The 15379-nt window shown below is 43.8% G+C and overlaps 1 long non-coding RNA gene across 1 annotated transcript; it reads left to right on the top strand.

Annotated features, from left to right (window-relative positions):
- The first annotated feature begins 822 nt into the window (after positions 1–822).
- Positions 823–15109, top strand: LOC113918003. Its single transcript, XR_003518419.2, has 3 exons — positions 823–993; positions 12342–12423; positions 13148–15109. It is a non-coding gene; the product is annotated as an uncharacterized LOC113918003 (long non-coding RNA).
- The last annotated feature ends 270 nt before the right edge of the window (positions 15110–15379 follow it).

Genomic DNA, 15379 nt, shown 5'->3' with positions numbered 1-15379 from the left:
ACTATTTGTCATATAAAAACAGAAAGGTTTAAAAAAATAAAGCCAACAGTCCCAAGATTAACAAAATAATACTGAAAAACTTAGAAGGGGCAAGAAAGTTTTTTAATAGTGAGGAAGGATGTATCGGTTATCTACTGCTGCATAACAAAGCACCTCCAAGCTTAGTACATCCCTGAAGCCCCTGCAAGAACTCAGAGAACAGCATTTTTTTGAGAGGGAGCTGACTGACCGGTCAGGGGTGGGCGGGCACGAGGCTCCGCCCAACAGACTCCGGGCCGTTCTGGTCCCGCCCCCAGCCCGGTCCTTCTGCCTGGCTCCTGTCCAGGGCCCCTGGAGTGGAGCCGGCGGGGTGTGGGCCCAGCTGCAGTGCCTTGGGCCAACGTTAGGACTTCTCTGCGGAGGCCAGAGGACGCGGCCACCGCCCCTCCCGCTGCCTCTGCGCTCCTAAGCCCCGCGGGACCCGTCTACTTTCCAAGCCCCGAGACCGGAAGTGGGGGGGTGCCTCCCCCGAACGGCCGCCATCTTCCCTCTAACGGCACCACGGTTTTTCTCGTTATTTGCTTCCAGCACAGAAGAGCGGCTGCAGGTGCAAGGTCCGGGAGGGAGCTGGGAGAAGGGCCTCGGGGAGGGGGGCGGGTTCTTGACGAAAGTGAGGAGGCGGGGCTCTCGGAAGGCGGGGTTTCGGTGAGGGTGGATAAACGGGGCTCTGGGGCGGGGCCTTATGGGGGGTGGGGCTCTTAGAAGGACCCAACGGGGCTATGGGGCGGGGCCCTAGGGGCGTGATCTCGGCGGGGGCGGGGTCTCGGTGTCGCAGGCCGAGAGTTCGACGGCCGTTGGTCGCCTTTCTGGGTCCTTCGGTTTTTCTGAACTGGGGATGCCGTTGGTTTCGGGGGGTAAGAGGCCTTGGTGAAACTTACATCAAGAAGGTCCCTTTCTGCCTCCGTAACACAAGAGAATTTTACTTGCGGCTTGCTTTTGTGAGAAATTGTTGAGGTGAGAATATCTTAAAACTTTTTTTCGGTTAATTTGGTAAATTCATTTGGGAAAATACTTTCTCAGGATTCTAGCGCGAGTGCCAATAAGTAAGTGTAATCAAGAAAAGAGAATGAAATAGAGCAAGTGAAAATGTAAACAACAAGCCTTACAATTGAAGAAAGATTATTCCGCTCCGCACTTCCCAAGTCGGCTGCACCCCCTCCGGAGCCTGCCATTGCGGCAGAGCTTTAAAACATGGGGATCTCTTACTCTCGATATTATTAAAACGGGTTTTGGTGGCATATACTTGCGGCTAAAGCCTAATAGAAGTCTAAAGCTTAAGTGAAATACATGAAATTGTGTGTCTTTAAAACACAGGGATCTCCAGGAAAAAGGAGGAAGCAGCTTTCCTAATATCGGTAGCAGAAATTAGAATTTACCAATTTTAAAAGAGATATGTTTTGACCAAGTGGATTTTTTTTTTTCTTGTGGGGAGGTTAAAAAGTCACATATGGGCAGTCGGAAGAAGAATAAATTCTGGAGGAAGTTCAGCAACACAGGCTACTTGTTTCTAAAAATGATGTTTCTCACATTTGCCTTTTAAGAATTTTTCTTAAAAGTTTCAGAAATAACACTGGTGGTTTATATTGTGGCAGGCATTTAAGTTAATGTGTTAACGTTTGTCTTGAGCGCGCACAAGCAGGGGAAGCAGCAGGGAGAGGGAGAAGCAGGCTCCCCACTGAACAAGGAGCCCAATTCGATCCCAGGACGGACCCTGGGACCATGACCTGAGCTGAAGGCAGACGCTTAACCGACTGAGCCACCCAGGCCCCCCCCCTTTTGTTAAAGATTTTATTTATTTGAGAGAGAGAGAGTGAGAGAGAGAATGAGCAGGGAGAGCAGCAGAGGGAGAGGGAGAAGCAGGCTCCTTGCTGAGCAGGGAGCCCAACATGGGGCGCGATCCCAGGCTGCGGGGATCATGACCTGAGCCAACGGCAGACACTTAACTGACTGAGCCACCCAGGCGCCCCTGTGTTGCGTTTCTATTGGAGGTGTGCGCTTTCTCGATCTAGCTGTAAATGAACATTTTCCAGGGCCCGCAGAAGAAGCTCATTAAGTGCAGGGTATGAATCTGGCCTGGGCAATCCAAAGAGGCACAGTGCTGTCCCCAGAGAGTGGGCTATTTAGATCAGAAACAGATATGAAATTGATGGGGGGGGGGTGTCCTGTGCCAAACAGGAGAGTTTAATATGGACAGACAGGGAAGACCTATTAGGAAGAACTGATCTGTGAGAACTGAAGGATAAGTAATACTGATTAGGCAGAGGCTTGTGGAGGGGGAGTGTTTGAGAGGTGGAAGAAGCTTCAAGTGCAGAATCCCAGAAGCAGGAGAGCCTGGTGTGTTGGATGAACGGAGGAAAGAGAGGCCTGACCAGACTGGGTAGGGAGGGTGTTAGGGGAGGGAGGCAGGATGCTTTGGGACTTTTTTTTTTATATATATGTACAGCTGTCATCTATGAATAATGACAGTTGTGTTTATACCTTTCCAATCCTCAAACATTTCATTTTTTTTAGCTTTATCGCCCTGGTGGGACCTCCAGTACCATTACCACATAAAGTGGCGATGGCTACCATCCTTGTCTTTCCTCAGATTGAAAGCCAGAATTTTTCAACTTTTCACCAGTAAGCTGTAGTTCCTTATTTTAAAATAAAACTTTTTGTTTGGAAACCGCTTGAAGCTTATAGGAGAAAACGTTACCAAAATAGTACAATGAAATCCCATTTGCTCTTTCTCTAGATTCAGCATTTGTTTTTTGTTTTTGTTTTGTTTTTAAAGATTTTATTTATTCATGAGAGACAGAGGAGGAGAGAGAGAGCGGGAGAGAGAGAGAGAGAGAGAAGCAGGCTCCCAAGGAGCAGGGAGCCCGATACGGGACTCGATCCCAGGACCCTGGGATCATGACCTGAGCCGAAGGCAGACGCTTAACCATCTGAGCCACCCAGGCGCCCTAGATTCAGCATCTGTTAATATTTTGCCACATTTCTTGTATCTCTATACATATAATAATTACTGTTTTTGCTCGATCATTTGAGAGTCAGTTGCAGAAATCATAACCCTATACTTCTAAAGACCTCATTGTGCATATGTCTCCTAAAAACGGACATTCTCTTTTATAACCTCAGTCTAATTACCACATTCTGGAAGGTGTAGGTTTTTAAAAAAACTGTCTTCTGGTAAAGATGTTCCCTTCTTATTTAACTTTTTTTTTCAAAGCCATGGAATAGTGATTTTATCGAATACTTTTACTGAATATATTCAGGTGATTATATGATTTTTCTCCAGTCTACAAATGTAGTGAATTCTATTAAGTGTTTTCATAAAGATCCTAAACCTAACTTGGATCCCTGCATGGTTGTGGTGGATTCTCCTGCTCACTAGTACATTCAGTGTGTTAATACCTTCTTTCTGCTCTTTGCACTTACGCTCATGAATGAGTTGAGCTCCTTATTTTCCTTTCTTATAACTATTATTATTCAGTGCCTCCTTGACTTAAGTTGTTTTTTTTTTTACTGTCGTTCTGTTTCTGAGAATCCCATGACTGGCTCTCTTCTATGGCCTGGTGGGAACTGAGTTTTTTCAGAAATTGTGTGCTTGTGCTTATGTTAGTTCCTTGCCTGAGGTGTTTTGGACGACAGAGGTGTTGTGATTTGGACCAATACTCATGGGAGAGTGGAGTTAACGTTTGCAAGCTCTCAGAAGAGTTTTTTCCCAGTAACCCAGCACTAAGGCCAGAAGAACCCTGGTTATCCTCCTGGTTCTCATTCAGCAAGCATTCCCACCAGGGGAGGGCAAGGAGGTGTGTGAAAGGCCAGAGGTGGGAGGGTCTCACCTGCTGAGATTGGAATTTGGACTGTGTGCTGTATCCAAAGGAGGCATTCTAGAAGTTCTTAAACTGGGAAGGGGCACAATCAGATTTGTAGGCTTTTTTCCTCCCTCATAGAATTCTGTTGACCTCATGGAATATTATTATTATTATTTTAAATGTTTTATTTATTTATTCATGAGAGTCAGAGAGAGAGAGAGAGAGAGAGGCAGAGGCAGAGGGAGAAGCAGGCTCCCCGCCTAGCAGGGAGCCCGACGCGGGGCTCGATCCCGGGACCCCGGGATCATGACCTGAGCCGAAGGCAGACGCTTAACCATCTGAGCCACCCACGCGCCCCCTCATGGAACATTATTAACTGTTAGGCATAGAGATACAAGAGAGCAAAGGAAATCAGTCTGTAAAACATTGGAATCTTCTAGGCAGGAGGTGATAAAAGCCACAATTTGGGCACATTCTATGCCGTTTACAATGATGTTGCCTTTCTAATGCACAATGATGTATGCTTCGTACCATCTAAAGAATGTAAGATTATGTGGATGTATTTCATAAGGCTGTAGAGGTTTCATTTAAAAAATTCTTCCTGGGGCACCTGGGTGGCTCAGTCGGTTGAGCATCTGACTTTTTTTTTTTTTTTAAGATTTTATTTATTTATTTGACAGAGAGAGACACAGCGAGAGAGGGAACACAAGCAGGGGGAGCGGGAGAGGGAGAAGCAGGCTCCCCGCGGAGCAGGGAGCCTGATGCTGGGCTCGATCGCAGGACCTGAGCCGAAGGCAGAAAACGACTGAGCCACCCAGGCGCCCCGAGCATCCGACTCTTAATTTCATCTCAGGGTTGTGAGATCAAGCCCTGTGTTGGGCTCCATGCTCAGTGGGGAGTCTACTTGAAATTCTTTCTCTCCCTCTCCCTTTCTCTCTCGCAAATAGATGAATCTTTGAAAAAAAATTAAAAAGCTCTTCCCTTGGTTGGAAAGAAAGATTGGAAATAGATGAAATATGAATCTGTAGTCAGTAATGAGTGGGTCTAGAGTATGCTGTTGGCAGGGCTCCAAATGGAAGGCATTTGGTGTGTGTGGAGGTGACTTGGATCAGTGAGATTAGCTGTGTGCAGAGGTAATGATTCAGCTACGTGAATTATTTCTGTTTGTACTTGACTGTTTAATTTTTCTTGATTACACAAGTGATGCGTGGGTATGTTGTTTTTCTTGTTTAACATTCAACTAATTCAGAAAACTATAGAGTAAAAATGTTAATGTTTCCCTTCACATTCTCCCTGCCAAGTGCACATAAAATACAGTGTTGTGCTTTTCTCTAGAGGCCTCTGGTGTTCAATAGCAGTGGGGCCTTGCTTTCATTTTTTTTTCTTAAAGATTTTATTTATTTATTTGAGAGAGAGAGAGAGCATGAGTGGGGTAGAGGGAGACTGACAAACAGACTCCGGGCTGAGCAGGGAGCCCGCCTTGGGGCTTGATCCCAGGACCCCAGGATCATGACCTGAGCTGAGGGCAGACGTGTAACTGACTGAGTCACCCAGGCACCCCTCATTTTTTTTAATTATTGTGATAAAATGTACATACCATAAAATTGTCCTTTTAACCTTTTTTGAGGGTACTATTCATTGGCATTAAGTACATTCATCTTGTTGTGCAACCATTACCACCATGCATCTCCAAAAGTTTTTCATCTTCCCCAAATGAAACTCTTCCTATTGAAAAATAACCCCCCAAGGACACCTGGGTGGCTTGGTCAGTTAGGCGTCTGACTCTTGGTTTTGGCTCAGGTCATGTACTCAGGGTCATGAGATCAAGCCCTGCTTGAAGAGTCTCGCTCTGTCCCTCCCCTCTCTTGTGCATGCATGCGCTGGCTGGCGCTCTCTCTCTCAAATAAATAAATCCTAAAAAACCCCCAAAACTCCCTGGGGCACCTGGATGGCTCAGATGGTTAAGCTAACGTCTGCCTTTGGTTCAGGTCATGATCCCAGGGTCCTGGGATTGAGCCCGACTGGGGGGGCGAGGCTCCCAGCTCAGCGGGAAGTCTGCTTCTCTGCCTCTCTCCCCTGCTCACGCTCTCTCTCTCTCAAATGAATAAATTTTTAAAAATCTTAAAAAAAATAGTAACTCCCCATAACCCTGACTCCCAGCCCCTGGTACTCTCTATTCTACTTTCTTTCTCTATGAACTGGACTATTGTCAGTACCTTGTATAAGTTGAATCCTACAATATTGTTCCTTTGTGTCCAGATTATTTCACATAGCATAATGGTTTAAAATACATGCATGTTATAGCATGTATGAGGATTTCATTCCTTTTTAAGGTTGAATAATATTATATTTACATTATATATGTTTATGTTTATTATAGTCACATATTTATGCATATTTATAGTTTACATATTTTATATATTATGTTATATTTTTGTATATTTTACATTATATATTTACATATTTTGCATATTTTATATTTTTGGTATATTTGCATTTTATATATTCTATAACTTACATATTTTATATTATAAAATGTAAATATATACTTATATCTAATATAAATATAAAATATAAATATATGCACTTATATTTATTTATGCTATAGTTTTATAATATATAATATATAAACACAACTATAATGTTATTCAGCCTTATATATGTACATTTTGTTTCTCCATCTGTTGATGGATATTTGGGTTGTCCATCTTTTGGCTATTGTGAATCATGCTATGAACATTAGTTTACAAATATCTGTTCAAGTTTCTGCTTTCAGTTCTTTGGGTATATACTCAGAAATGGAATTGCTGAATCATATGGTAATTCTATGTTAAGCTTTTTGAGGAACCACCATACTGTTCTCTACAGTGGCTGCACTGTTTCATAATCCCCTCAGCAATGAGCAAGGGTTCTCATTTCTCCAAAACCTCACCAACACTTGTTATTTCTATTTTCATTTTTTTGATAATAGCCATCCTAATGGATATGGAGTGGCATCTCATTATGGGTTTGATTTGCATTTCCCTAATGATGAGTGATGTTGAACATCTTGTCATGTGCTTATTGGCCATCTCAGTGTTTTCTTTGGGGAAATTTCTATTCAAATTCTTTGCCTAACAGTCATTTTTAATGCAGGTACATGCCTCTCTGCATATATATTTTATAAGTAATATAAATATATTTATACTTTACCTTCAGATCTATGTCAGTTTTTGTTTTAAACACCATAATCAGGGGCGCCTGGGTGGCTCAGTGGTTAAGCATCTGCCTTCAGCTCAGGTCATGATCCCAGGGTCCTGGGATCGAGCCCCACATCGGGCTCCCTGCTCAGCAGGGAGTCTGCTTCTCTCTCTCACTCCCCCTGCTTGCATTCCCTCTCTCACTGTGTCTCTCTCTGTCAACATAAATAAATAAAATTAAAAAAAAAGTGTTAAACACCATAATCAGGGCACCTTGGTGGCTTAGTCGGTTAAGTGTCTGCCTTCAGCTCAGGTCATGATCTCAGGGTCCTGGGATTGAGCCCTACATCGGCCTCCCTGCTCAGCGAGGAGTCTGCTTCTTCTCCCTCTGCCCCTCTGCCTGCTTGTGCACTTTCTCTCTCAAATAAATAAATAAATAAAATCTTTAAAAAATAAACACCATAATCATATCCCATAGTACGTATGTGATAATTAATGCCATAATGTGTATTTTGATTGGTTCTAGTTTTTACCTATGATAATCAGTTTGTAGTGGACAAGATATCTCTCTTTTGCTCTCTGCACGGATGCCGGGATGCCGGGATTTCTCTTGGCTATAATCCTGTGAGTTGCTGGTTTAAGGATAGGAGTTATTTAAAATTTTGTAGACATAAATTCCAGTATCCCCAGCACACTCCCAACTACCAATGGCCTCTAGTCATCCTTTGTCATCTGAAAAACTGCCCAAGACAGTTTTTCTGCCCAGTGCTGAGGAGGCCTGAACTTGGAGCCCAGATAAGATATCCCCTAGAAGCCCTGCCTCAGCCTGCTGGTCTAACATGTTTTGAATTATTCCTGCCAACCCACATTATTCTCACAAGCTTAAAAACAGGCCTTGATATGCCTCTTGCAAAAAGATCCTCCCCAAAGCCCCAACCCCCACCAAAACCCTTTGCCCTATCAAACTTCTCTAAGGGGGAGCATACCCTGTGGGAGTATCCCTGCCCCAGGAGGAAATTTCCCTTCCCTTCCTGAACCCTCCAGCTTTCAGCCTCTTCCTCTTGTGCCACGATGTGGGGAGGCAGTGGTCAGATGGATAGCTGCATCCCTAGTACCTGGGCTCTCTGTTGCTAATACCCCGTATATACTTTGATGGGGTATTAATTAATATTAGTATTATAGCATTAGCATGTTGTATGTAAAATGTGTTAAATGCTGTGTATATTTATAAAGTATATTGTGTATGATATATACATATTAATCTTCATATCTCATACTATATATATATATATTTTTTTCCCTTTAAAACCTCACCTTGAACAAATTTGCCTCTTAATCATTCCCTCTCGGGTTGATAGCATGACTACCTACCCAGTTTATTGGTACTGTAAGGAGAGACTATTGCCATAGACAGAACACTCCCACCCTGAAGTCTGGCACTAAAGAGCTTTTCTTTTATAGGAAAGAGTTCACAAGGATGGGAAGTGGGCCGAGTGGGTGGGGTGATAGGATTTTTTTGATCAGGGAGGTCAGCTGATTTCCAGGGAGGGGCTGGTAGAGGGTTGTTCTGTCCCAGTGCTCAGGGGTAGGTTGGGGGAGGAGAGAAACTGCACCAAAGTTTAGTCAAGGCAAATTAAATTCAAAGGTATTTTATCTAGGTAGTTCAGTGGGGACAAACAGTTCAGCTACTCATTCATTAGACAAAAGTGGGAATTTGGATAGTCTGTGCCTGGCCTTGTCATAGGTAAACAAGGGGTCATCCTCCTGTCTTATCTAAGTCATATAGGGAAGGGTGTTTCATTGCATTCAGGCATTTCCCAGAACACAGGAGTTGGGGGATTTCTTACCCATCACAATTTTGTAGGAGCACAGGGTTTGGGTGTGAAGCTCAACACTGTCAGTGTAAAGACTGGATCATTCTGTGGTTTCTCTAAGTTCTCTCACTGGCTGCACCTCTCCTCCTCTCCCCATTTTTCATCCTAGTGTAGGTCCCTAGCAAATCCTAGCAAATCCGTACATTTCCTACAAAATGTATACAATCATCTCTGCTGCACCTCCCTTCCCAAGGAGTCCCCATTCTCACCTGGACTCTGCTGTTGCCCCTCACCACCCACCCCTGCGTCTACTCTTGCCTTCCTCTTTCTGTCCCATGAGCAGCTGCCAGTTTTGATCTTTAAAAATACAAATAGGAATGGAAAACTCTTACAGAACTCCTGCGAAGCTGCCCATCGGAAGGTGTAAACTCAGATTTGATCCAGGCTTGTTTGCCCTGCTCGTGACCTGCCACCTCTCCCATCACTTTCCTCTCCAGACACCCAGGTCACACCAAGCTCCAGCCACACCTGCATGGGCTTTCTTCCCTGTTGTGCACCTGCCTGGAGCTAGATCACGCCCTGGCCACTTTGATTTTCCTGAGGCCCTCTTCCTCCAGAGCTTCCAAAGGCTAGGAACAAGGTGGGAGTGGAGCCCCAGGAGCCCTCCAATCTGCTTGCATCAGGGTTGGTGCCTGGGTTTGGGATGTTTGGGGAATAATACATGATACCTTGCGTTCTTTTTATAAACTTGGGCAATTGACTTGCTAAACCTCTCTGAACTTGAGTACCCTTAACAGTCATGGGGGTTTGCTAGGCTTCCTCATGGGCAGCAAGGCCCACAAGCCTCTTTGCTGGCTGTGAGAGACAGGACTCCCGTGGCCTTTTGGGAAACCTGTGTGCACGCGGCATTTGCTTTGTTTTCATGTGTGGTCATGGGTCTTGTGATGCAGCTTCTAGGCATGTGCTGGCTGGAGTCTAGAGCATATCCTGCCTCTCACATCTGCCCTCTTGTCCTCTAGTTGTGCCTGCTCAAGACTACCTGTCTCCAGGGAGGGAATGTGGAGGCAGAAGTGATGGCTCAGGGTTGCTGACAATGTGGTTACAGGAATCAGAAACCCCCTCTTTCCAATGGGACGTCTCCCTCCTTGAGGTTGGCTGTGTCTCCTTCTGGTGGCCTGGAGCTTTCCAACCTGACCAGGACTTGGTCTCCACACTTCCTCAGGACCCTTAGCCTCTAATGAATGGTGCCTAAGGGACTTCCCAGAGAATGCTCAGTGTTTGTGAATTTTTTTTCAGTTACTTGTTCATATTAGCTCAGTAGTTACTTCAGAGCTGTGGCAGAAAACCAGGAAAGACTATGAGATGACTTTGTCTCAGGAATTCATGGAGACATCATTCATTCATTTACTAAGTATTTGTCTCAGGCTTCCATGGGCTCAGGGCTGTGTGGCAACTCACCTAGGGGACCCAGGCCAGATGGGTTCACAGACTAGTTGGAGAGAGAAAAGTTCATCCACTTGTTGAAGAGCTAATAAATCGATGAGGCTAGACAAGACTGCTGAGGATGTGTGTGTGGAGAGAGATGAAGCGAGGAACCCTTTCTGCCTGCATCTGAATTTCCCACTTCTTGGTCTTCTGGTGCCATCCTCCTCACACTCTGCCTTTCTGGGACACTGATGGAGATGAGCTTTGGCTGAGCCTGAATGTGTGTGATGTTTCAGGATTCAGTGACCTTTGAGGAAGTGGTGGTGGACTTCTCCCAGGAGGAGTGGGCACCACCGGACCCTGCTCAGGGAAAATTATGTACAGAGACCTGATGCTAAAGAACTACAGGAACCTGGCCTCAGTCAGCCTCATCTCTTCATTGGTAGATTTCTGCTGCAAGTATTTTTTTTTAAAAGATTTTATTTATTTATTTGAGAGAGAGTGAGAGACAGAGCACGAGAGTGGGGTGAGGGGCAGAGGGAGAAGCAGACTCCCCACCGAGCAGGGAGCCCGACGTAGGACTCGATCCTGGGAGTTCGGGATCATGACCTGAGTGAAAGGCAGATGCTCAACTGACTGAGCACCCAGGCGCCCCGCTGCAAATATTTCTTAAGCACCTGTTACATTCCAGGAACTGTTTTTGGTCTTGGGAAAAGAGTAGTGAAGTAGGAGATGTGGCTCACTCTTGAGGAGCGACAGTGTAGAACAGGAGTGGCCACACTTTTCTTTTAAAGGCCAGAGAGGAAATGTTTTCTGCATAGTGGGCCATAGAGTTTCTGTTGCAACAACACAATGCTGCTAATGTAGTGCCCGGTGTAGTATGGTATGTAAACAAATAGAGCTCTGTTCCAATAAAAGTGTATTTACAAAAGCAGGTAGCTAACTCCGGGCTCTAGTCACTAGTCCCTATCTAGCATCTTCCCCTTGAGAATGAAGATTCATCTTTATGCCAACTTTATTTTCTTCATGATTAGAAGCTTTGGTGCTCCTGAAGTGTGTCTCTGAGCTTGGGGCTGAGGATCCCCAATCCCTATAGGGCATGATGTGAGGTAGTTTGTGTGGGTCCTGGGTACCATCACCTCATTGCTCATGGGGTCACACATGCCCATCCTCTGAAAGTGTTGGCCCCACTCTGAGGGGAAGTTGCCTTTTCTTCCCTGCACATCCCCCCTGATGTGTCTTTCCCCGTGTACAGGTGTCATTTCCATAAACCCGACCTGCTCACCTAGGTAGAGCAGGAGGAGCTGGGGACCAAGAAAAGGAGAGTTCTGACTCTCTAAGAAACCAGTGTAGATGAGCCCTAGGCAAAAGGAACTCCATTCAGGGAATTTCTAAAATGTCATGATTTTTTAAAAATTGAGGTATAGTTGACACACAGTGTTACATTAGTTTCAGGTGTACAACATAGGAGTTACACAAGTTTTTATGTTATGCTATGCTCACCACAAGCGTGGCTACCATCTGTCACCATACACTGCTACTACAATGCCATCTAAAATGTTATCTTGTCTGAGAAATCATCTCAGGCCACTTGGAATGAATTTTCTCTTGAAGCTTTGGCTTCCCTTCCTCTCCTTCTTCCTTTTCTCCCAACTTTCTTTTGTTCCCAGAGAAAGCTCTCTCTGTCCTGCTTCCTTTTTTCTGAGCATTTCCACTTTTGTAAATAAAGTTTTACTGGAACATGACCCCACCTGTTTGTTTGTTCATTTTTCTACTGTCCCCAAACTTTGATAGTGCCCTCTGTCAGACTGTTAGCAGCCATTTTATTCTTGACAAAAACATTTCTTAGCATTTCCATCCCTTGTTTCTGTCACTATCAAATTCTTCATATTGCTGAAATCCTTAAGGTCTGTCCAACTGTTGGGGCATTCTTTACTGTCACATTGACTTCTTATGTTTAGGGTCAGTCTATGAATAAAAGCTACATGGGTCTGGTTCTTTGTTTTTATTTTTAATTACTTTATCTCATCATTTATTTCTCTAAGAACTTAAATCTTTGTCCTCCTCTCCCCCATTAATTTCAGATCAAAAGTTTCAACTTAAAGCCAAAAACACCACTGCAAAGCAGAATAAAGTTTGGAAAAAACACCTACTGTCAGAAAAATGGTAAGGCTCATGAGGGCACATTGCTGGTTCTCTGCAGAAGAAGTCTGGGATTGCTGTGTTATGGAAGAAGAGCACAACCACCATGGGGAGACACTTGGGTCCAGTGACCTTCACCCAAAAGAAGTTGTTTCTTAGGAGAGAGTCTCTGAGTATCATGATTTGGGGAACATTCTAAACCAATTTCAGTATTTATTTATGGAGAGTTGCCATAAGTAAGCAGATCCATTAATATGACTTAGTGAATTTTGACATATAATTCAGTTTTTAAGTATTTATCAAGAAAAATCTACATAAGCAACTTTAGAATGTCGTGACTATGATGGGACCTTGTGGCAGAGCATTCACCTTACTTAAAATTCGGAAGAACTCAGATAGGGCAGGAGCGGTACATGTGCTCTGAAAATGGTAGTAATTTCTCATGTAGGAATTTGCTTTTTTTATAGGGCAGACTTTTTTTTAAGATTTTATTTATTTGTCAGAGAGAGCACAAGGGGGAGTGGCAGGCAGAGGGAGAAGCTACCCACTGAGGCTACCCACTGAGCAAGGAGCCTGATGTGGGACTTGATTCCAGGACTCTGGATCATGACCTGAGCCAAAGACAGATGCTTAACAGACTGAGCTACCCAGGCATCCCTAGTGCAGACTTTCTGTGGTGGGGGGGAATCCCCATGAGTGCAATTAAAGTGAGAAAGCCTTTAGTTATTGCTTATCCCTTAACCAACAGGCACTAACTCAACCCAGAGAGAAACCCCATGAATACAGTTTGTGTGGAAAAGCGATCAGAAGCAATTCTAACCTTGTTTGGCCCAAGAGAAATTACACAGGAGAGAAATGAAATGAATGTCAAGAATGTGGGAGAGTGTTTAGTTATCCTTCATCCCTTCGGACCCATGTGTGATCTCATGCTGGCAAGAAACCCTGTGAATGTTTTCAGCGTGGGAAAGCTCGTGGGTCATCACTCATCCTTTATGACACATGTGCGAATCCACACTGGAGAGAAACCGTATGAGTTTAACCAATGTGGGAAACTCTTCAGATCCAGCTTGAGCCTCGCTATACTCAAGAGGATACACAATGGGAGAAGCTGTATAAATGCAATGACTGTGGAAAGACTTCATCAGGAGCAGGAACCTGACCGTGCATAAGAGAGTGCACACCAGGGAGGGACTATCTGTGTGAAGATTGTGGCAAAGCCTTTAGCAGGAAATTCCATCTGATGGCACACATGAGAACCCATAATGGGGAGAAGCTTTACCATTGCAGTAACCATGGAGAAGCCTTCAGTAGGAGCTCTAACCTGACTGCTCACAAGAGGGTACATACAGGGGAGATTTACCAGTGCAGCTACTGTGGGAAACTTCAGTAGTCACCCATCCCATAGGAAACATGTGAGTACTCACAGTGGAGAGAAGCCCTAGGATTAGAAGCACATGGGAAAGCCCCAGTTGATCTCACATGTGAGCAACTCTGTGAATATCATTAGTGTGAGAAAGTCCTCCACGGGGACTTCAGTTCCTTCACAAAGAAATTCAGGGTAGGAGAGAAACCTTATGAGGTTTATAAATATGGAATTGCTTTCTTCAGGGTCTTATCCTCAAAATGGAAATCTAACTCATTAGTTTTCAGATCGTGTTTGTGAATAAAAGCATTTAAGGCCATAGATATCCTCTCAATATCCCTTTAGCTACATTACATGGATTTTGACCTAAGGTATTTTTATTTTGGTTTAATTCTAAATACTGTTTCTATTAGATGTATTTTAACTCACAATGTTGATTTCCTTTTTGAGCCTATCAAAATACAACTTCATTTAAATTTCACCTGAACTCTCTCCTTCCCCCAGATTTTATGATATCCATAGGTCTTTGTTTGGGAGGATACCCATGGTTCCTTAGGTGTGTTGTCTCCCTTGTTGCAATGAGCCAGTAAACCTGACTTTGTTAGACTATAGATTTTGTCCTGATAGTCTTTGGCTGATTGTGTTGGGACAATAACATGCAGTCATAAATATGTTCTACTCTCTTGTCCTTAGTGTTTCTAAAAAGTCCTTCTGAAATGTCTTCTAAAATATTTTGTTTTCCATCATTGATTTTTTTATATGTGGTGTCAGGAAGGGTCCAGTTTAATTGCCTCCCTGGTAGATAACCAGTTTTCCTAGAACTCTAATCTGAAAGTCAGTTCCAATTTGAAGTTTCTGTGTGCATGTTTTTATGTTTCTGGGCCTTCCATTCTGTTATAATCAAATTTGTTAATCCTGTACCAATATAGCACCATCTTTAATAACTTTATACTATTTTTTTAACATCTGAGAGACAGATCCCTACAACTTGTTCTTCAAGAGTAGCTTCTTTCTTCTGTGCCTTTCATTTCTTCATATGTATTTTATAATAAGCTTGCACAATTCCACAAAAAATCACATTGGCATTTCATTAGATCAGTACTGGTAGAATTGTTAAATCTTTCAGGCCTTAAACTCAATATCTTCATTTATTTAGTCATATTCTAATGTCTTTCAGTGGAGTTTATATTTAAATATATATTTAAAATGTTATTTTCTTAAAAATATGAAGTGTGGACATTGGCTTCTTAGTATCTAAAAACATTTATATTGACAAACATGGGTCTTTTTTTTTTAAGATTTTATTTATTTATTTGACAGAGACACAGTGAGAGAGGGAACACAAGCGGGGCGGGGGGGGCTGGTGGGAGAGGGAGAAGCAGGCTCCCCGCTGAGCAGGGAGCCTGATGCGGGGCTCCATCCCAGGACCCTGGGATCATGACCTGAGCCGAAGGCAGACACTTAACGACTGAGCCACCCAGGCGCCCGACAAACATGGGTCTTGAGGGCAAAGAGGGACCAGAAAAAAGCAGCCTCCAACATTCAGGGAACATGCATTGCTGGTGGGATTGTAAAATGATGTGTGGTCATTTTGAAGAAGTTTGGCGATTTCTTAAA

This window comes from Zalophus californianus, chromosome 1 (genome assembly GCF_009762305.2).
Source record: "Zalophus californianus isolate mZalCal1 chromosome 1, mZalCal1.pri.v2, whole genome shotgun sequence".
Taxonomy (NCBI): Eukaryota; Metazoa; Chordata; class Mammalia; order Carnivora; family Otariidae; genus Zalophus; species Zalophus californianus.
The sequence above is the reverse complement of the archived record's forward strand: the minus strand, read 5'-3'. Positions and strand labels throughout refer to the sequence as shown.